Raw genomic sequence first — 21,722 nt, 5'->3', positions numbered from 1 at the left:
TCAATAGGTTTCAAAAGAAGGCAAAGGGGTAGCAGGTAACAGTAGATGAGCGATTGGGATGTGAGTGTCCTGCATATTGCAGGGGGTTGGACTAGATTATGCATGAGGTCCCTTCCAACTCTTTTATTCTATGATTCTAAATCCTGAGGTGGGCAATCATACGGTAACATGCACTTCATAGATATGTAGATAAGGATGCCATTGTCTAAGTGATAGCTGCGGATCTCCTGGAAAATGGCTGCTTTGCAAGGTGGACTCCATGGCATTAGCTCCCACTGAGGTCCCACCCCTCTCCAAACCCTCCCCCCCAAGCTCCTCCCCCCAGATATTCAGAATTTTCCCAACCCAGTGTTGGCAGCCCTATATGCTGCCAGAACTGATATAGTTTTAAAGGCCAAAGCTAATATTATGAATTTCATCTACTGTAGAAATGAAGTGACAACCAGGACCGCTGTTCAAAAACAGTGTTACACGAGGCTGGATCCTATACATATGTTGCGCTAATGGTACTGCCTTATTTCAGTTCCAACTGGTTTCTTCATCAGGAAAGAGGCTTGGCACACCAGAAGCCACTGTTAGAACAGTCAATATGAAGCCCCACCAGCTGAGACAGTATCTGACCAGGTGACCCACGGTCCCAACACAGCTCCATCTGGCTCTATAAAATCTCAGTTTGCTCTTCATTCTAAACAATTTGCCTCCTACGAGTCTTAGCTTCTGCTTCTTCTCTTAGAATACCTACACCTATGAGAACCTGATCTTTGCTTGACTTTGCCACACTACTGCCTCTGGCTCCTACCTCACTAGAGGACTCGCAAATTTGTCACTTGGAATACTGATTGCCAGAAACTGAAATAACTGGCTAGGGCCATCATGCCTCCTTGTGATACAACAAACTGTAAATTACTGTTCAGTCTCCACTTGAAACTCAGCACATGATACTGATTCTGTAGATGAGACAGTGGGAGATCTTTGAAGGACTCTTCCATGGGGTCCCAACTTGCAATGGAATCATCATGTGTGGCAGGAGGGCTGTAATTAAGGTGACACCTATAAATGTCTCACCATTACAATTGATCTCCAGATGACCAAGCTCAGTTTTTCTGGAGAAAATGGCTGCTTTGGAAGGATGACTCTATGGCATTATACTCTGCTGAGGTCCCCACCAGCCCCCCATTATCTCCCAGTACTTCCCAGCTCAGAACTGGCAACCCCACCTGTAACCAATTCCCTGCTCTCCCCCATATATCATTTCCTCAAGTTTTATCTTGCCTTCATTCAAGAAGTTCAAAGCATTGTACATGATACTCTATTCGTACCATTATGCAAACATTGGATAATGCACTTTCAATGTATTTTAGAAGTCGATTTTCCTGTTCCGTAAAAGCACATTGGAAGTGCATTATCCAACATGTGCATAATGGACCCTCCTCTATTTTAACTTCACGGCATTCCTGTGAGATTAAGCTATGATGAGAGAGAACATCAATCCCAAGATAACTGAGTGAGCTCAATGCCTGTGTTGGAATTTGGACCTCCCTGTTTTTATTCCAGCACTTTAAGCACTAGGCCACAATTTTTATTTGCCCATGGGATGAACAGCAGCTCTAGGAGTCTTACTGATTTTGTGAAATTTGCCTGGGGAAAAGAGTTACTACCCTGTACACCACAGCCCCAATTCAAATGGTTCTTCATGACTGCTATTTCTATTAAAAAGGCAGATGTTAAATGGATTTTAGTTAGGGCACATATGAATTACAGAACTTCACCATTATGTAAGTAGTACACACAAGATTATCTACCTCCTGGTGGAAATAGTGTCCCTGAGACATTCATGGTCCAAAAGCCAGTTTCCTATGTGAGACGCAAATAGTTATTTCAATTCACTTGAAGCATTTTTATCCTGCCAGGCTGGTCAATTGAAGCTTATAAGCTGGCTTACTAACCAAGAAACAAAACAATATTTTAAAAATTACTACAACAGTATAACTCAAGTTACACCATCAACTCATGATTTATTTTGGCTCTGATTATCTGACCAAGTCTATAGGTCTCCAAGGCAAAATTGTTCCTACATCTCTTCAGTGTGATTTCTATCCCTTCTAGTTTCTTTCTTCTTGTGGGAGAGCCTTCAGAGTATTCAACAGGAACAACTCTGACGCAGCAAATATAATGCCATGCTCTGCTCTCAGATGCTGGATGTTAACCTTTGCCACAGGCGGAAAAGAGAATATGGCCAAAGCACTAGGTAGAATACGAGGAAATATTTGCAAATTGCTAGAGAATAAAGGCAGATAAGAAAACACCTCTTGAAATGACAATATATGCACATACTAAGAGAAAAAAATCTAATGAATGTAAAATTCTTAACTTACCTGGATTATAATCAGATCCCCATTATTCAAATGTGAATCATCAGCGGTTTTAACAGGATGATCAGTCGACTGATTTTTCAGAGTACTGGAATAATTTGCCTGGGGAATGTTAAACTGGCTTTTCCTAGAGTCTGTGGTGAGAGAAACTTCTTGGCAATAAGAATGTAGAAATGCTCGGACTCCATCGATCCCCACAAATTGTGAAACAGGGACTCCACTGAAAGTCATACTAACAGAATCACATAACTGAGAATTCTTCCACCTGCGAAGTCTGAGTGCCAGCAACACAAGAAGGAAGATGAAAAACAAGCAGGAGACAAAAGCCACAGCAACTACCAGGTAGAAGGTGAGGTCCGACTGGGGGTCTACAGGAGCTGAGATGCTGCTCAGGTCAGTCAATACATCAGGGATGCTGTCGGCCAGCACCACTGTGATTGTGACTGAGGCAGACAGAGGGGGCTGCCCGTTGTCCTTTACTAAAACCACCAGGCTTTGCTTGAGAACATCCTTGTCCAGAAAGAAACGGGATGTTCTGATCTCTCCAGTGTGGAGTCCTATAGAGAAAAGCCCTGGTTCTGTGGCCTTGAGTAACTGATAGGAGAGCCAGCCATTCTGCCCAGAGTCTGCATCCACTGCCACTACTTTAGTAACCAGATAACCAGGCTCAGAAGAGTGGGGGGCCAGTTCTATCCCAGTGGACCCATCTGTGGGAGTGGAAGGGTACAAGATTTCTGGAGAATTGTCATTCTGGTCAAGGATGAAGAGAGTCACTGAGACATTGGAACTGAGTGCTGGAGAGCCTCCATCTTGGGCCTTGATCAGGAAGTTAATTTCTCGGAACTCTTCATAATCAAAGGAACTCAAGGCATAAATAATCCCAGTTTCAGAATTAATGGAGAGGAAGGAAGAGAGGGGGAAATCACCCACCTGACTTTTTAGAATAGAATATGTTATTCTGGAGTTCTGCTCCCAGTCTGGATCATCTGCCTTGAGTGAGAAGACAGAAGCACCTCTTTGGTTATTCTCCATGACGTAGAAGGTATAGGATTGTTGTTGGAAGAGGGGAGGGTTGTCATTGATGTCTAAAATTTGGAGTGGAATGATAATGGAAGTAGAAAGGGAGGGTGTCCCATGGTCTTTGGCCATGATCACTATGTTGTAGGCCTCTACCTGCTCTCTGTCAAGGATGCCAACAGTCAACAAACTATAAAAGTTATCAATGGATTTTTTAAGCTGAAAAGGGAGAATCTGGGAAATTAAACATGTGACTTGACCATTAATTCCTGAATCCTGATCTTCTACATTTAAAATAGCAACAACAGTTCCAGCTGGTGAGTTCTCATTGATGGAGTTTGTGTGAAAAGAAACTGCTAATTCCGGTGCATTATCGTTCAGATCTGTTACTACAATCTCAACCTTTGCTCTGTCAGACAGTCCTCCATAGTCCTCTGCATGCACCTCCAATTCATAAAAGGCTGATACCTCAAAGTCAATATTCCCTGTGACTGTTATTGTGCCACTTGTTGAGTTTAAAAGAAACATTTGAGAGTCCTCCTTGGTGGCTTTTTTGAAGAAATATTTCAGCTCGCTATTCATTCCTTCATCCAGATCAACAGCTCTAACTCTACAGATTGTGGACCCTTTAGGAATATTCTCCTCGATGCTCACTGCATAGACTGGTTGACTGAAGACTGGAGCATTGTCGTTCACATCCAAAACAATGACTTTGATTTGAGCTGTGCCAGTCCTAACTGGATCACCTCCATCAGTAGCTGTGAGGATTAGTTCATACATTGATTGCTCTTCCCTGTCAAGACTCTTTTCCAATACCAACTCTACATGTCTAGCACTGTTTTCTCCCATTTTCACATCCAGAGAAAAATGGCTGCTGCCTGTGAGCTGGTAACTCTGCACAGAATTCATGCCAAGATCTTGATCTTGAGCTTCAGGGAGAGGAAATCGGGACCCCTGGATAGATATTTCATTGATTTTCAGTTCTTGTTCCCCAGGAGGGAAGTGAGGAGCATTGTCATTTATATCTGTAATTTCCACTTCAACTCTATACAGTTTTCTTTTACTCTCCACAATAACCTGAAAATTCAAGATGCACTTTTCTGCCTGCCCACAAATTGCCTCTCTGTCTATTCTCTCAAAGATCTGTAAGTGACCATTGTTGGCATTCAAAGAAAAATACTGAACCTTACCTATAGCGGGTACAATGCGGAGTCCATAATCTGAAAGTTGCTTTCCTTCTGTTCCCAGATCTTTTGCAATATTCCCTACAAAAGACCCTTTCTGCATCTCCTCTGGAATAGAGTAGTGGATCTGTGCAGAAGCTGCCTTCCAAACATACACCATAATAAAGCATTGCAGGATTCCTTTTTTATAGTTCCTTGACCTCTGCTTTTCTTCCATGATCCAGGAGGTCAGTGAGTGCTAGTTCTGGTTCAAAAGATCTTACTTTCCCCCCTAAACAAAATGTACCTCCATTCTACTTCGTATAGCAGGAGTCCACAGCTTCTCTCTGCTATGTTGCACATAGAAACGGCAATGCTGTACTGACTTGGATCTCTCATCTCTTTCCTTATTGGCGAACAGCGACACCAAGGGGCTCAACCGAAAACAACATCTGCTGATTTTGAAAAACTGAAAACATGTTTTACACACAGGCACCTTTTGTGCTAAATGACCCAAACCATTTTACGGAAAGGCAAAGCCTTTGAGTATGGCTGCTAAAATTGTGCTACGCTGTCTGATATGCAAACATGTCTATATAAATAAAAAGTATTGCTGTAAACCTTATGCATATTGACCCATCTTCCTTCCACACGAGAAAACCATACATTAAGAGCTCAGCCAAAGGCTGTTTCTCTCTTTTTTAATACTTAAATCTATTATCAGGTTTTTTTGTACCTCTTTAAATGTCTCTTCCAATAGTACGTCTAACATTAAAGTTTATAAGACAGTCTACTCAATGCATAATAGTTGATACGCATTTCAGAAATAACTTTCCAGAATGATCAATGTTGTTGAGGTGACATGTTTGAAAGGATTTATTAGTTGCATTCTTACCCTGTTTTTTCCCCCAAAGCTTGGAGTGATGTGCATGGATCTCATCTCCTCCATGTTCAATCCTTCCAACAACCCTGTGAGGTTGGTGGTTTTTAACAAGTGAAGGCAGCATCAACTGTAGTTTGTAGTTTAGCAAGTACCTTAACACGTGAAGGCAGCAGCAAGCCAAGGCTGTTTTGTTACTTTTTAATTAAAAGATTTATATTCCATCTATCTTTGTGGTTCAAGGCAGTTTACAATTGTTTGTTTGTTTATTACATTGATATAACGCCTTCCCTTGTGGCTCAGGGCAGTTTACAGAGAACACGAAAACCGTATGACAGATGCAACCAAAGTTCAGTACCTACATCAATCAACAATAATAACAACAGCAACAGCAATTGAACATTTGATTATTCACTGGATAACATTTCGACCATAACCTCTCAGGTTAGACCAGGGGTAGTCAAACTGCGGCCCTCCAGATGTCCATGGACTACAATTCCCATGAGCCCCTGCCATCATTCGCTGGCAGGGGCTCCTGGGAATTGTAGTCCATGGACATCTGGAGGGCCGCAGTTTGACTACCCCTGGGTTAGATAGGTTGGGATTGCCCCATGATGTGATTAATGGGCATATCTGAATGGGAGGGGGTTCTAGGGGCTCAATAGATATTGTCGGTTCACTGACCTCAACTGAATGCCTGGCAGAAGAGCTCCATTCTGCAGGCCCTGCAGAACTGTACTAGCTCCAACAGCCCAGATCTTTCATAATAGTTCTAAAACATTTCCAGTTATTAAAGCCAAAATAATATAGCAAACCCCAGTATGTCATCCCACATGTGCAATCAACTTTTCTCCACTATTAAACCTGCCTGAACTGATCTGATGTACTGGATGACAGTAGAGCATTGCCAATAACTATTATAGCAGTTGGAGGTCACGTACTCTTGTGGAACTAGAACAAGGGTAGTCAAACAGCATTCGCTGGCAGGGTCTTCTGGGAATTGTAGTCCATGAACATCTGGAGGGCCTCAGTTTGACCACCCCTGAACTAGAAGTTCTGTCACATTGAATAATTTTATACTGAGTTTCTTTACTCATTTATATAACTATTTACAGCTTAGTGAAAAAGGTGAAAACACTGAAACTACACGCAACCACTACAAGCAAAATAAACAAGGACTTCAAGCAAGAAAGAAAATGTTTTCTTTATTCACATTTCCATATAGATGCAGTTTTTCTTTGTTGTGTTTATTACACAGCCACAGAAAGGCTCACCTGCTGCCCCCCCCCCCAAACTGTCCCAGGTTGTAAGCCTCATTGGTCAGAACAACTCAGAAATGAAACACTGAGGGTAATCAAATCAGATAATTTCCAGACCTTTAGTCACCAATTGGTCCTTTATTGTCATTAGAATCAAATGTCATTGGAGAATCCAATGCAGATTTAAATCCATATTACCAGAGAGATGCACCTCCCCCACCCGGTTTTCTGTTATGCAGCACAAGCTACATATTATGCACAGAGGAAACAAGACAGGCAGATTTCAAACTCCAGAGAATTGATGTAGGTCATTCTTGGGGCTAAACCACATCTGCCCTACAATGAGATAATAAGAGTCTTAAGGTAATTGAATGAGCCTCTTGTGGTGCAGGGTGGTAAGGCAGCCAACATGCTGTCTGAAGCTCTGACCATGGCTGGGAGTTCGATCCCAGCAGCGGGCTCAAGGTTGACTCAGCCTTCCATCCTTCTGAGGTCAGTAAAATGAGTACCCAGCTTGCTGGGGGGTAAAACGGTAATGACTGGGGAAGGCACTGGCAAACCACCCCGTATTGAGTCTGCCATGAAAATGCTAGAGGGCGTCACCCCAAGGGTCAGACATGACTCAGTGCTTGCACAGGGAATACCTTTAACTTTACCTAGGGTAATTGAATAGATGGTGGCATTTTTTTGTGTGAAACATTTTTATTGAAGATTTTAAAAGAAAGATAATAGGAGGGAGGGAGGGAGAGACATAAAAAGAGGCATAAAAAGGCTTCTGATTTTATCTATAAAATGTATATATTAAATTGGTTACCAGCTACACATAAAAATGAAGCCCCTCTTTTTCTATAAACTTATTTTTCCACTTAATCTTTTATTATCTTTATTATTATTACTATTATTTTGACTGATTGCCTGCCACTCTAATAACTCTCATAACTAGATTGTGGCGGGTTACAACAGTCCACTTAAATCCCCATTAAAACCCATCCGGACAATCATCGATGCAACTCCCAAAACAGACTCCTAAAAGCATGGCCGTCAATAACCTGCTAGCCCCTAAAATATAATATAGGAGTGGGAAGAGAGAGTGTAGATCACATGATGAGTGCTACGCTCTTAACGCTGGGGGGCCCATCAGATCTTTCTCGCCATACTGGCCTTAACCTGGCGGAAGAGCTCCGTTTTGCAGGCCCTGCAGAATGCTGAAAGCTCCCGCAGTTCATTTCTCCCATTTCACTCAAAAAGTCTAGAAGAGGTTTCCAATTTGCAGTTAATATATTTTTCAAGAGATATGAAATAAAATAACATTCTGCATTGTAGTGTGTGTGTAATACAGAAAGTTATATATATAATTTGGATTTGTATGACCGCCGCTCCCAACGAACTGGCTCACAGTGGTGTGTGTGAGCCAGTTCGTGTGTGTGTGTATGTGTGTGTGTATGTGTGTGTGTGTATGTGTTTATCCATGGTTCCTCTATATATTTGTGAAACAGCCTGGTGGGTGGAATGTGTCCGGCTGTCCAAGTTGGAATAGGGCCAATGCTGGCTGCACCCTGATTGGCCCTGCTCCTACAGCTCCCGCCTTCCCTCTTGGACACTAGCCATATTCCTCTCAGACATGCCAGAGACAGAGAGAGACACACAGAGTCCTGCCAGACCAAACATGAGCCCTCATTCCCTCCTCTCACTCCTGCTGCGAGGGAGGCACAGAGAGGCACAGAGAGAGCCACTCCTGCTGAAATGGAGGGAGAGAGAGACAGAGGCACACCAGCCCTCCTTCCCTCCTAAGAACAAGCCCTCATTACCTGCTCTGCCTCCTGCTGTGAGGCACACCGAAAGACAGGAGACACGCAGTGAGAAGGAGAGAGACAGAGACATAGAGAGAGATCTGCATCTCCCAGTGTCCCCGGGGTCCTAGTGCCCATTCCATTCCTGCTTGCAATGGGCTTTCTTGCTAGTGTATGCATGCATGCCTGCATGCACACACACACATAGACACGCAAACATATATAATGTCAATTGTATTTCATCCCATCTTGACATCTTTTTTCACTTAATTCCATATCTTCACATAATTATTCTGAAATAACAGTCAATTCTTATTTGACAATGTAACATCCAGATATGTAAATTTCTTTTCAATCTTAAAGTCCTTGATTCATAAATTCAATCTGTTCTTGTAAATTCATATTTTTATTAACATCTTTGGTTTTTTTTTCTTTATTGATTTTAAAACAGCTAATATGCCAAAATCCTTCAATTCACCCATTAATATTTCAATTTCTTTTAAGGGATCCTCCTAAGTTAACACCCATGTTATAAAATTATCTCTAAAATTCATGTCTTCTTAAACCTTAGAACAGAAAGATCCATTTACATTATCAAACGCTTTCTCAACATCTAAGAAAACCAGTGCAGCCTGCTTTTCATTATGCTTTTCCAAGTATTCCAAAGTATCCAAAACATTTATAACACTGTAATTTAACTGTCTCTTAGGTAAAGGCAGTAGCATATCAGACAGCAGGAAAGCTGTCTCCAAGTAAATATGTGTTTAAAAAGAAAAAAAAATGGAAGCTAGAACATTTCTCCCATTCTAATGGGAGAGAAAATGACAGTATCAAGAAAAGCAAGCTAGATCCACCATACCTGAAGATACAACTGCCACTTCTTCAGAATTATCAATATATATAAAGAATGTTGGGAGCTATATCTCATCATAACACCTCTGGGAGTGGGAGAGGCTTATTTGCCAAAATCTGCTCTCCTGCACAACTATAGAAAGTCTAATGAAGGCTCTATAACACAACTGTTCCTTATCACTTTCCTGAATTTCATCCATTTATCTGCAGAGATAAGAACAATAATATCTCAGACTCAGGATTGCTCCTTTAATTATCGATAGTTTGCTGCTTTGGAAAGCCACTGGTGGACAAGAGGATAATCAGCTGCAATTAGTCAGCAGTGCAAGAGGTGGCCATAAGTGACCCTACATCCATGTTTATTACTGTGATTGACTGGATCTGAGCTAAGCAACCTCATATGTAATTCCTCAGCTCTGCTCAGCTGATTCCTGAGCTATAATAAAGGCCCAATTCATCCCTGCATATTCAATGTTCCCATTTATAATAGGCTAAGACTAGGATAACTCAGCATAGGATTGTATTACAATATATGCAAATCTTGGCAGTTCATTTTTAAGCTCCTAAAAGGCAGAATATTGAAATAATCACATGATTCAGTTGCAAAGCAAAATGAAGTGTCTACCACTTAAAACCGATATACCTTTCATACCTACACTCCCTTTAAACATGGAAACTTAGTACAGAAGATTTATTTCAGAGCATATGATAAGGTAGGAGATGCAATTTAGTACTCCAACAAGTTGTGAGTTATTTCACAATTTCATAAGATCACAAGAATCAATGAAAGTCATTAGATGATTTAATCAGAAAATAATTAGATTATTGCCTCTGACAATGCACCTGTAACAACCCACATCCATTATTTTGATTATAATATAACCACAGAACATGCCTCCTCCAAATTCTCCAAATCATCTTCTAAATGGTTTTCCCCTTTAAGCATCAGGGAAACCAGATTTTACATTACACAGGATATTCTCTGCTATTTGGACAGTGGGCTGCAAGAAAGTCAACTCATTTCTCCTAGATTCTGAAGAGAAGCAGACCTGGTAGGAATATGGTAGATTATTTGCCCTTGAGAATGTCCCTTACTAGGAATCATAGTTATATTTAAATGAGGAAGCCCATGCAGGAGTAGCAACTATATCAGCAACAAATTACAGTCAAAGAAGCAATATCACTTAAATTGCTTATGAACCAAACCCATCAAGAACTTACCTTCTCCAGAGTCTCGGTTTTACCATCCAAATTATTTTCTCCGTTCAGCATCAGGGAAATATCAGGTTTTACATTACAGAGGATATTCTCAGCAATTTGGACAGTGGGCTGCAGGAAAGTCAACTCGTTTCTTCTAGATTCTGAAGATAAGCAGACCTGGTAGGAATATGGCAAAGTTCCATCCTCATAATTGGGAGGAAAAATGGCACCAGTCTTTGCATCAGGAACAAAGCACTGAAGAAAGGTGGGGTTCCTTGAGTGCCGGAGTTTCATCACAATGACCAAGGTTACTGTCACAAGGAATAGGAAGGACAATAAAGTTAAGGCCAGAACCAAATAAAACTGGAGATCAGACTGATTGCCTGAGTCATTGGCCTGAGTGTCCATTTCTGGAAGTGCCTCTTGGAAGTTCTCCGCAAAGACAAGGTTCAGTGTCACAGTTGCTGAGAGAGGAGACTGGCCATTATCCTTCACCATAATGACCAGCCTCTGTTTCATAGCTTCCCTCTCCAGTAATGCTCGGGCTGTTTTGATCTCTCCTGTGTGGGACCCAATGGTGAAGAGAGAGGGCTCTGTGGCCTGCAGCAGGTGGAAAGAGAGCCAGCCATTGTGTCCAGAGTCAGCATCCACTGCCACCACTTTGGTCACCAGATAACCTGATTCAGCCGACCGAGGCACCATCTCAAAGAAAGAGGAACTTTCAGTCCCTTGGGAAGGATAGAGGATCTGTGGAGTATTATCATTCCTATCCAGAATACACACTCTCACCGTGGTGCTGCTATTGAGGGATGGGGAGCCTCCATCTTGGGCTTGCACCTGAATCTGAAACTCCCTGAATTGCTCATAGTCGAAGGAGCGCTGTGCATAAATGGTGCCAGTCTCAGAATTAATAGAGAAGTAGGAGGAAAGAGGCATGTCCTCAGTGTTGTTCTTTTGGATGGAGTAAGTGATTTTTGCATTGCGATCCTCATCTGGGTCAGAGGCCTTGACACTGAAAATGGATGCGCTGGATGGGTTGTTCTCTGGCACATAGGCAGTATAGGAAGACTTTTCAAAGGCTGGAGGATTATCATTGATATCTGAGATATGTAGAGAGATGGTTTTCTGTGTAGAGAGAGAAGGGATACCTTTGTCTGTGGCTACGATTGTAATATTATACTCAGGAATCTTTTCTTTATCTAAATAACTATCTGTAAGGACTTTGAAGTAATTATCTGAAGATGAATGTATCTGGAAAGGTGCACTGTCTCTCAGATGGCAAGTGACTTCCCCATTGATCCCAGAATCCTTGTCATGAACTTTCAGCAAAACAATAACCGTTTCGGGCATGCAATCTTCAGGAATTGGAGTGGATACGGAAGTCAGAACTACTTCTGGAGGATTGTCATTCACATCTAAAACCTCAATCTCCACTTTACAATGTGTCACTAAACCACCCCCATCACTTGCCTGTATTATCATTACATAACTTTGTTTTTCCTCATAATCGATCATCTCCTTAACTGTGATTGTTCCAACGTGGGGATCCAGGATGAACTTCTGCCTGGCACTTTCTGGGATTTTGTGGAAAGAATAAATAATCTCAGCATTTGAGCCTTCATCACTGTCAGATGCTTTTGCTTGCAGCACAGAAGTCCCTCTGGGTACATTCTCCTTTAAACTTACCTTATAGATTGCCTGGCTAAAAACTGGCACATTATCATTAACATCAACAACTGTTACCAATATGTTGGTGGTTCCAGTTTTCGCTGGCTTTCCACCATCCAGAGCTGTAAGGACCAAGTAGAGGGCATGTTCTTTTTCCCTATCCAGTTGTTTCAGCAATATGAGGTCTGCATATTTATCACCATCTTCACTCTCTTTAACATCTAGTTTGAAATAAGGTGTTGAACTCAACTGGTAATTCTGGAGGGAGTTCATCTCAACGTCTTCATCTTCAGCATTTCCAAGTGAAAACTGAGTTCCAGGCAAGTTTGATTCACTCACTTTGAGTCTGATATTATCCTCTTGGAAATGAGGCGCATTGTCATTGATGTCTTCGATAAAAATGTGGATGTGAAAAACATTCAAAGGATTATGCACAACAGCTTCTATTTTTAGGACACAAGAGAATGATTCCCCACAAATGTCTTCCCGATCTATCCTCTCATTCACATAAAGGTTCCCATTTTGCTCATTAAGAGTGAAATATTGCTTTTCTGAAGAGATACCAAGCTTGCGTTTTGATAGTTCGCTGGCATCCAACCCCAAATCTTTGGCAAGGTTCCCCACAACTGATCCCTTTTCCATTTCTTCCAGAATTGAATAGTGAACCTGCTCAGATCTCACTTGACAGGAAAAAAACAAGAACATGCACAGAAAGAGTACTTGCCTCTTGGTCTCTCCTGTTCTCTCTGGATGTTTAATTTCCATCACCCTCATTTTCAAAGCTGCCTTTCCAGATTCTAATATCTGCAAATATTCCACCCTTTTGCAATAAGATACTTGAAATGTAGTTCCCTTGACTTGTTGGCCTCTGAGACATGAAGAGGGTTTCAGTTCTGGAAGAGTCTTTAAAGTAAAGCAGTCTCCTTCATCTCTTCTCTTTTGTATAACAAATGGGAAATACAGCAGGAGTTTCAGTTGCTGATCCAGTATTATTCACATCTTTGTCCAACAGTGACACTTTGCGTTCATTGGGAGAACAGCACTTCTCTATCTGTTTCTTCTGAGCCTGTTTAACATGCATTGCCCCAAATGGACAAGTTTTCAAGATGAAGATTCCATAATGCCTTTTCCTGGTTGGATTAAAATAGATCTACAGACTTCTTTTACTCTGAACAGTTTCATTCTAATTTAGAGCACTTTGTATATTGGTTGCAATGCACAGAGTGACAACCTGAAATTTTCAGATGAGTGGTGTTCCTATTAGGAGTATTTATTTTATTTAAAACATTTCTGTGCTGCCTTTCCACCCAAAGAGAGGCCCCCAGGCAGTGAGCATCAAAATATTAAAACATTTCAACATTAATACATTTAAAATAAAAAATATATAAAATAACTCAATAAGTTCATATAATGCACAGAAAGCCAGGGAGGATTGCCAATTATTAGAGGTATGACAAGCAAAACAAAAAAAGCTACACTCATTGGCAGAAATCAGTAACAAAAGCAGACAGACTGATCTCCCTGAGAAGGAAGTTCCAAAGTTTTGGTGCCACAACCAAGAAGGCTCTTTCTTAGGTTGCCACCTGTCTAGATTCAGGTGGGAGGGGCACCCAATTCAGGGCCTCCAAAGATCATAGTGAATATATCATGTGGGATGAGAAAACAGGTACATGTGCATAAACACAGCTTATGAGATTTGTACTTTCAAGAATAATTATTGAATTGACATGTATACCAGGAAAAAGTTTACATTATTAAGTAATATTAAAGGAAGTCATTGCTACTAATATTATTGATACTTATTGGTTTTCATATACTGCCCCTCCCCACAAGCAGGTTTGAGGCGGTTCACAACACGCATATACAACATTTAAAAATCACAGTTAAAATATTATTAAAACTAATAGTGCTCCATAGTACTCCTTGTTTGTTTATCAATCCACCCCAGTCCACTTCAACTGGGTTCTGGTTTGGCGGAAGGAATATCCGGAGATGAATAGAGTGAGGCCTGTAGATTTTCTCGGCTGCAATCTTGTTCTGGCCTCAACCAAAGGCCTAACAGAACAGCACTATTTTGCAGGCACTGCAGAACTTAGGTAGGTTTGTCAAGGCCCAGGTCTCAACTGGCAGCTTGTTCCACCAGGCTGGGGCCATGTCCAAAAAGGCCCTGGCCCTTGTTGAAGCCAGATGCACTTCCTTCGGGTACCCCCAGTTGGAAAACAGCTCTCTATGCAATGTCTCCTGACTTGTGGGGGTGTAAACAGGGTCTCTCTTGCCATAGAGTTAGTGAGATAGATAGGACACTGACCACTCTCACCTTTAATCTCACTGACCTGTCCCTAGAGGGTAATTTCCGGTTTCCACAGTCCCCATTCCTTCTCCTCCATCTCTCCTGAGAGCAACATGATGGCAGGGAGTTGCCTCAAGCATCTCTCTCCATCCAATTATTTAGAATAGAATAGGAACCTTATCTTTACCTCTATGTAGTATTAAGTTCTTTATTAAATAGTTGTTATATTAAGTTAAGCACCACATTTGGGAATGTGTTTCTTTGTTTGTTGTTTTCACTCCACATGCACTCTGCCAGCCACTGTGTTACTTGCCTCATCAAGGCACTCTGCTAACTTTAAGGATATTAAGACTTTACCAATCCTTAATATCCAACACCCCCAACATGTTGGTACTAGAAGATCTTAAAGTTCTCCTGGGGGCATACTGGGAGAGGTGGCCCCATAGATATGCAGGGAACAGATCACGTATGACCTTAAAGGTTAGGACCAGCATCTTAAACGTGACCGGCAACCAATGCAGCGGTTGAAGGGTAGGTCATATATGGGCCTTCCATGGTGTCCTAGTAAAGACCCGAGCTGAAGCATTTTGTACCAGCTGAAGTTTTTGGGTCAAGGCTAAGTACAGGTCCACATAGAGATTCTTTGAGATTCCTGCAATGTGAGAAACTCAGTCAAGAGGAGAAAGCTGTTCCTCCATCTTGTTCACTCCCAAGCACACAGTAAAATTTTAATCCATAACAGCCTTTCTCTATGTTTTTATAGTTAAGAACCCCCTGAAACATTCTTCAGACTTAGAAGAACCCCAGAAGTGGCGTGATTGTGCAGAATACGGTTGGGAAACATAGATGTGCCACACACCTACCCAGGGGCCCACTTCCTCCCACCCCCTCCAAGCCCATCATTTGCCATTTTGGGAGAAGAGGGCAGGTCGATATGATCATAAATGGTCATATCACTCAAAAACGTTATAAATGTTATAAAAATAATTCACAGCTTCCAGGGCTTTGAAGAAGTCTCAGGGTTTCATGAAATCCTGATTGACAAAGCCTGATCTATAGCTTTATACAAGATGTTATGCTGGGCAATCTTAAAATACCCTGTTGGGGAGACTCGGTGGTTAGGTTTTGCTTAACCATTCAAGGTGTAACCTATCCCCTCTTTGATAAAATAACTTCTTATTCCATTTGTTTCATTGCAGATATGTTTGAAATGTTTAGAACAGGAATTCCCAACCAGGGATCTGTGGACCCCTGGGGATTTGTGGGAGCTCCAGAGGGGGTCTGTGGCCTTTCCCCTCCTACCTTAATGTGACTGACTCTTACTATCAGCCTTACTGCCACATTTTGAATCATTATATTTTCTGCACTGTCTTCAAAGTGCAACCCCAAGCAAACTGTACTGTAGTAGTCAGTATAATCAGAGCATAGAAGTAAGGCAAATCACACTTCTCAAGGAAGCCATGTGAAGCTGGCTAAAGCTCTACAAGCTAGAAAGATCTGTGCTTTAATCCGTAGCATTACTTCAATCTGTGAGCCAACTCTTGAAAGGAGAGGACACCTCCATCCAATACAGGTTCACTCTGAAAATCCCTATAAGGATTGAGTTTCATTTCACTGTCCCTTATCTAGCTCACTACATTTCTCTGCATTGAACTACTTTTCTCTCCATTTCATTTTCTCTAGAAGGTGGGACCAAAATGAAGTGTTTTGTTCTGGACCATGCACTGATTTCACCTTTTCTCTAGTCCTACAACCGAACTTCTGAGGAGGGAATGATCTCTGCATGATGACTCCAATTGCGCTATGGCATCTGCGTTGCTAAATAAAAAGCTGGCCTGTTACTTTCCACTACATTCTATTCCAACAGTTTTCCTGAAGTATAAGCAAAAATACACATCACGTGGGCCTATTATGCACGGCCGCTGAAATGGCAGCATGGAGAACGCGGAGGAGAAAGAAGCGAAGCAAACCGCTTACGCACGGGATGGAACGCAACGGCGGCAAAACCCAGAGTATCCGATTATAATATTATGAATCTCCAAAACTGAATCAAAGACACTCTATAAATAAGAACAGAATTGTAGAGACACCTCATTGCTCTTCAGAATAGCTCACAGAACAGCCCATTTGGAGGCTCCTGCCAAGTACAGATATAATAATATAATAAACTTGCAACTCACCTGGATAACTTGGTCTCCATTGTTAAGATTTAAATCTTCAAAAGGTAGGATAGGATCATTTGTGTCACAGGTCTGTTGACTACTAAACTGGTTTTTCCTACAGTCTCTAGTGAGAGAAACTTCTTGGCAATAAGAATGAAGAAATGCTCGCACACCATCAATTCCCACAAACTGTGAGACTGGAACCCCACTGAAATCGAAATTTTGAGAATCACACAACTGTGAAGTTCTCCATCTGTACATCCTAATGGCCAGCAGCGCAAGAAGGAAGGTGAAAAACAAGCAGGAAACAAAAGCCACAGCAACTACCAAGTAGAAGGTGAGGTCCGACTGGGGGTCTGCAGGAGCTGAGATGCTGCTAATATCAGAGAGGCTTTCAGGGATGCTGTTGGCCAATACCACAGTGATCGTTGTTGAGGCAGAGAGAGGGGGTTCCCCATTGTCCTTCACTAAAACCACTAGGCTTTGCTTGAGAACATCCTTGTCCAGAAAGAAACGGGCTGTCCTGATCTCTCCTGTATGGAGTCCTATGGAGAACAGTCCTGGTTCTGTGGCCTTGAGTAACTGATAAGAGAGCCAGGCATTCTGGCCAGAGTCTGCATCCACTGCCACTACCTTTGTGACCAGATATCCTGGCTCAGAAGAATAGGGGGCTAGCTCTATTCCAGTGGAACCATCAGTAGGGACAGAAGGGTACAAGATCTGGGGGGCATTGTCATTCTGATCTAAAATTAAGAGAGTCATTGAGACATTGGAGCTGAGTGGTGGGGAGCCTCCATCCTGGGCCTTGACCCAGAAACTGATCTCATGCACCTCTTCATAATCAAAGGAGTTCAGTGCATAGACAATACCACTTTCAGAATTAATGGAGAGGTAAGATGAGAGCGGGAGTTGATCATGCCTTGCCATGATGGAATATGTTATTCTGGAGTTCTCTTCCCAATCAGGATCATTTGCTTTAAAGGAAAAGATGGAAGCCCCTCTTATATTATTCTCCAGGAGGTAAGATGTATACGCTGATTCTGCAAAGAGGGGAGGATTGTCGTTTGTATCTAAAAGCCTTAAAACTATCTCAGTGGCTGTAGAAAGAGGAGGGATCCCATGGTCAGTAGCTGTGATGGTGATATTGTAGGATTCCACTTTCTCTCTATCCATGGTATCATCAGTTACCAAACTGTAAAAGTTATCCATGGATTTTGTAAGCCGAAAAGGGAGGCCTGGATCCGTTGAACAGGTGACTTCCCCATTACTTCCAGAATCACTATCCTGCACATTTAGAATGGCAACAACGGTCCCAATTGGCGAGTTCTCAAGGATGTCATTGGTAAGATAGGTTACCTCTAATTCAGGTGCATGGTCATTCAAATCCGTAATGAAAATCACAACTTTTGATCTGTCGCTCAGGCCTCCCCCATCTTTAGCTTGTACCTCAAATTCATATGAAGATGATTCTTCAAAATTAAGTTTGCCTTCTAGTGTTATTTCACCAGTTGTAGAATTAAGGAGAAATATTTTGGAAAATTTATTTGTAATTTTATGAAATAAATATTTAATTTCCCCATTAATTCCTTCATCAAGATCTACTGCTCTTACTGTAACTATTGTGGATCCTTTAGGGATATTTTCCATGGCAGTTGCTTCATAGACAGGTTGGCTGAAAACTGGAGCATTGTCATTGGTATCTAGAACAATAACATGTATTTGTGCGGTGCCAGATCTCACGGGATCTCCCCCATCAAAAGCTGTGAGGATCAGATCATGAACTGATTGCTCCTCCCGATCCAAAGGTTTATCCAACACCAGTTCTGCATGTCTAATGCCATTTTCATCCATTTGGACTTGCAAAGAAAAATGGCTGCTGCCTGTGAGTTGGTAGCTGTGTATGGAATTTATACCCAGATCTGGATCTTCTGCTTGAGGGAGATCAAAACGGGACCCCAATGCAGACGCTTCACTAATTTCAAGCTCCTGTTCCCATGGATGGAACTCAGGATCATTATCGTTTACATCTGTAATTTCCACTTCTATTCCATAAATCTTTAATTTCCTCTCCATAATAATCTGAAAATTTAAAATGCATATCTCTGCCTTTTCACAGATCGCCTCTCTGTCTATTCTCTCTGAAGTTTGTAAAATGCCACTGTTGAAGTTCAAAGCAAAATACTGAATTGTACCTGACCTGGTAACGATCCGGAGTCCATGTTCTGAAAGATGCTTTCCATCCATTCCCAGATCCTTTGCAATATTCCCCACAAAGGAGCCTTTCTGCATCTCTTCAGGAATGGAATAGCGGATCTGCCCAGAAACAGCCTTCCACACTAACAGTGGAATAAGGTATTGCAGGATGCTTTGGTTGATGCTGCTCCACTGCTTCTGTGTTTCTCCCATCTCCTTGCAGCAAGGTAAAAAGTCTTCTGGTTCTAAATCCAAGGAAAGTAGGTCCCTCTAAGCTATTTTTAAAACAAATGCTGTATTCCCATCTCCTTGCAGCAAGGTAAGGGATTCTTGTTCTTCTGGATCTAAGGAAAGGCGGTCTCTCTAGATTATTAGTAAAATATATGTTATTTGTTCCCTGTAATGATTGTTCTAGTCTGATTTCTCTGCTGTTCTGTTATCCTGTCTTCAACAGCACTGCTGCTTTAGCTGGATCTTTTAAGGGAGAAATTTCCTTCTTGGTGAACAGCGACACCCAGAGTCCAAACTAGCAATTACATGAACACAAAGGATATACAGGTTATGTTTTTTATCCCCAAGTTTAAATTCTGTTGTATAGTGAAAATTGCAAAAATTACAAAAATCCAACAATAAAAGATTCAGGACAATTCTGTCTAACTGTATTAATGAGAAACAGTTCCATATAAAATGAGAAACAGTTCCATATAAAATATACATAAAATATCATGTTGATGTAGCTTTCTATCATATTGTTCAGCAGTTTCTCAACAGCCCTCAGTATTGTCCAACCAAAAAATGTACACTACTATGGATCTCTGCTTCCCTGAAAAGCAGGTATCATTAATTTTGAAATTGACTATGTGAAGGAATTTTGATCCCACAAATTTATTTGCGATCTGTTGATATGGTTCATGTTTTCAAGTTTTAGAACAAAAGATGGTAAGATCAGCTGTGCTGGATCAGACTAACAATCTAGCATCCCATTTCAGGCTGCTGGTCATGTAGATAGATACCCATTGGAAGCTTACAAGGTTCTGTTGAATTTCAATATCTCTGAAGTCCTTTGGTGCATCTGTGGTGAACTTCTGTAGTTACATTGTCATTTATGTACATTTGTTGCTGATATATGTAAGATCCTTTTGTGGAAAATTATATAACTAATATTTTTATTAGAGCTTCCCAACTACTATTTTCTTAATGTCAATGTTTTATTTCTTTGCAAATCAACTAGATATGAAATAAATATGTACATTGCATGTGTTTTTCTCAAGGTAAAGGTATCCCCTGTGCAAGCACTGGGTCATGTCTGACCCTTGGGGTGACGCCCTCTAGCGTTTTCATGGCAGACTCAATACGGGGTGGTTTGCCAGTGCCTTCCCCAGTCATTACCATTTACCCCCCAGCAAGCTGGGTACTCATTTTACTGACCTCGGAAGGATGGAAGGCTGAGTCAACCTTGAGCCCGCTGCTGGGATTGAACTCCCAGCCTCATGGGCAAAGCTTTCAGACAGCTGCCTTACCACTCTGCGCCACAAGAGGCTCATATTTTTCTCAAATGAATGATCAAAAACAGGACAGCAGTCGATAAAGGGAGGTATGAAAAAAGCAGAAGGGGTGGAATATAAAAAGCAGTGCAGGAAAGCAAAGCAGTGGAAAGTAAAAAGTAAGTGTGGGAATAGAGTTTGTTGGGAAAGAAGAACTATTCATGAGGAAAGCAGGAGCTGCTGGCCCACTGGACCAAATGGGCACTGTCCTAACAAAATCACTTGTCCCCTAGCCCACCAGCATGCTTTTTGGCTAAACATCAGCCGGAGGGATGGTACAGGGCAGCTATACCATCCCAGTCCTATCTTTGTAGAATTCAGTGAGCAGTGCACCTGGGGTAACTGTCACCTGCAAGGGGGGAGGGTTCTTTGAAAGGCAGGTGATGGAAACAGAAGCCTCTAGGGGTAGAGACAACCTGCAGCCATGCAGTGAATGTGGAGGAGGAACAGTCCTAGATGAACTCAGGAAAGATGGACAGGCCTGGTAGGTGGATTCTTTACATCCAATCAGGGACCCAGAAAGCAACCTAGACCTTCACATTGGCCAATGAGGACATAGCCTGCTGGGTGGATGGGTGTGTTTTGGCTATCAACCTTGGTTCATGGTGCTGCTTTCGCTGTTCCTCCATTTAGGCAGGAGTCTTTCCATCTGCTGAGGTGGCTACCCTCTAGTAAGGACAGCAGAGGAATGCCTGTTCCTCCATTTAGGCAGGAGTCTTTCCATCTGCTGAGGTGGCTACCCTCTAGTAAGGACAGCAGAGGAATGCCTGTTGCTGTAAGAAGCTGGGTGGGGATGTTTCCTGCCTGATGTTCATTCTGTTCAGTATTTTCTGAGGTTTGATTAGTCAATGCATTATTGGCATACTTGTCCATCTTTACTTCTGATACCCTCTTTTCCACTCACCCAATATTTTTTTGAGATCATGCATAATATAATATAATATAATATAATATAATATAATATAATATAATATAATATAATATAATATAATATAATATAATATAATATAATATAATATAATATAATATAATATATAACATAACATAACATAACATAACATAACATAACATAACATAATATAATATAATATAAATCTTATGCTATGATGTACAATACCACCAATATCATGTTTTGATAAGGCTATCCATTGATGTTAGGCTTGACCAAACATTTCTCCAAACCTAGTCCTATTCAGCTTTTGCTGTTTCTTGTGCGATATCTTTTCTATATATACTTCAGTGGTCTCTTATAAGCTGGGCTCCATCATTCTCTCAAACTCTGCCTTGCTTCTTAATACTGACTCGATTTCCAACAATGTAAAATCAATACAG

At 41.5% G+C, this 21,722-nt stretch overlaps 1 protein-coding gene and 3 pseudogenes across 2 annotated transcripts in view; all 4 read right to left on the bottom strand.

The window, feature by feature from the left end:
- The window catches only part of LOC143823452 (protocadherin gamma-A6-like), a 285,370-nt gene that overhangs the window by 235,464 nt on the left and 28,184 nt on the right, over positions 1-21,722 (bottom strand). The window lies entirely within an intron of this gene.
- LOC143823968 (protocadherin gamma-A6 pseudogene) lies at positions 1,795-5,870 on the bottom strand (annotated as a pseudogene).
- Positions 4,845-15,559, bottom strand: LOC143823967 (protocadherin gamma-B6 pseudogene; annotated as a pseudogene).
- LOC143823966 (protocadherin gamma-A8 pseudogene) lies at positions 13,127-20,147 on the bottom strand (annotated as a pseudogene).

This window comes from Paroedura picta, chromosome 14, assembly GCF_049243985.1.
Source record: "Paroedura picta isolate Pp20150507F chromosome 14, Ppicta_v3.0, whole genome shotgun sequence".
NCBI classification, from domain to species: domain Eukaryota; kingdom Metazoa; phylum Chordata; class Lepidosauria; order Squamata; family Gekkonidae; genus Paroedura; species Paroedura picta.
This window is presented reverse-complemented; position numbering and strand designations above follow the sequence as displayed.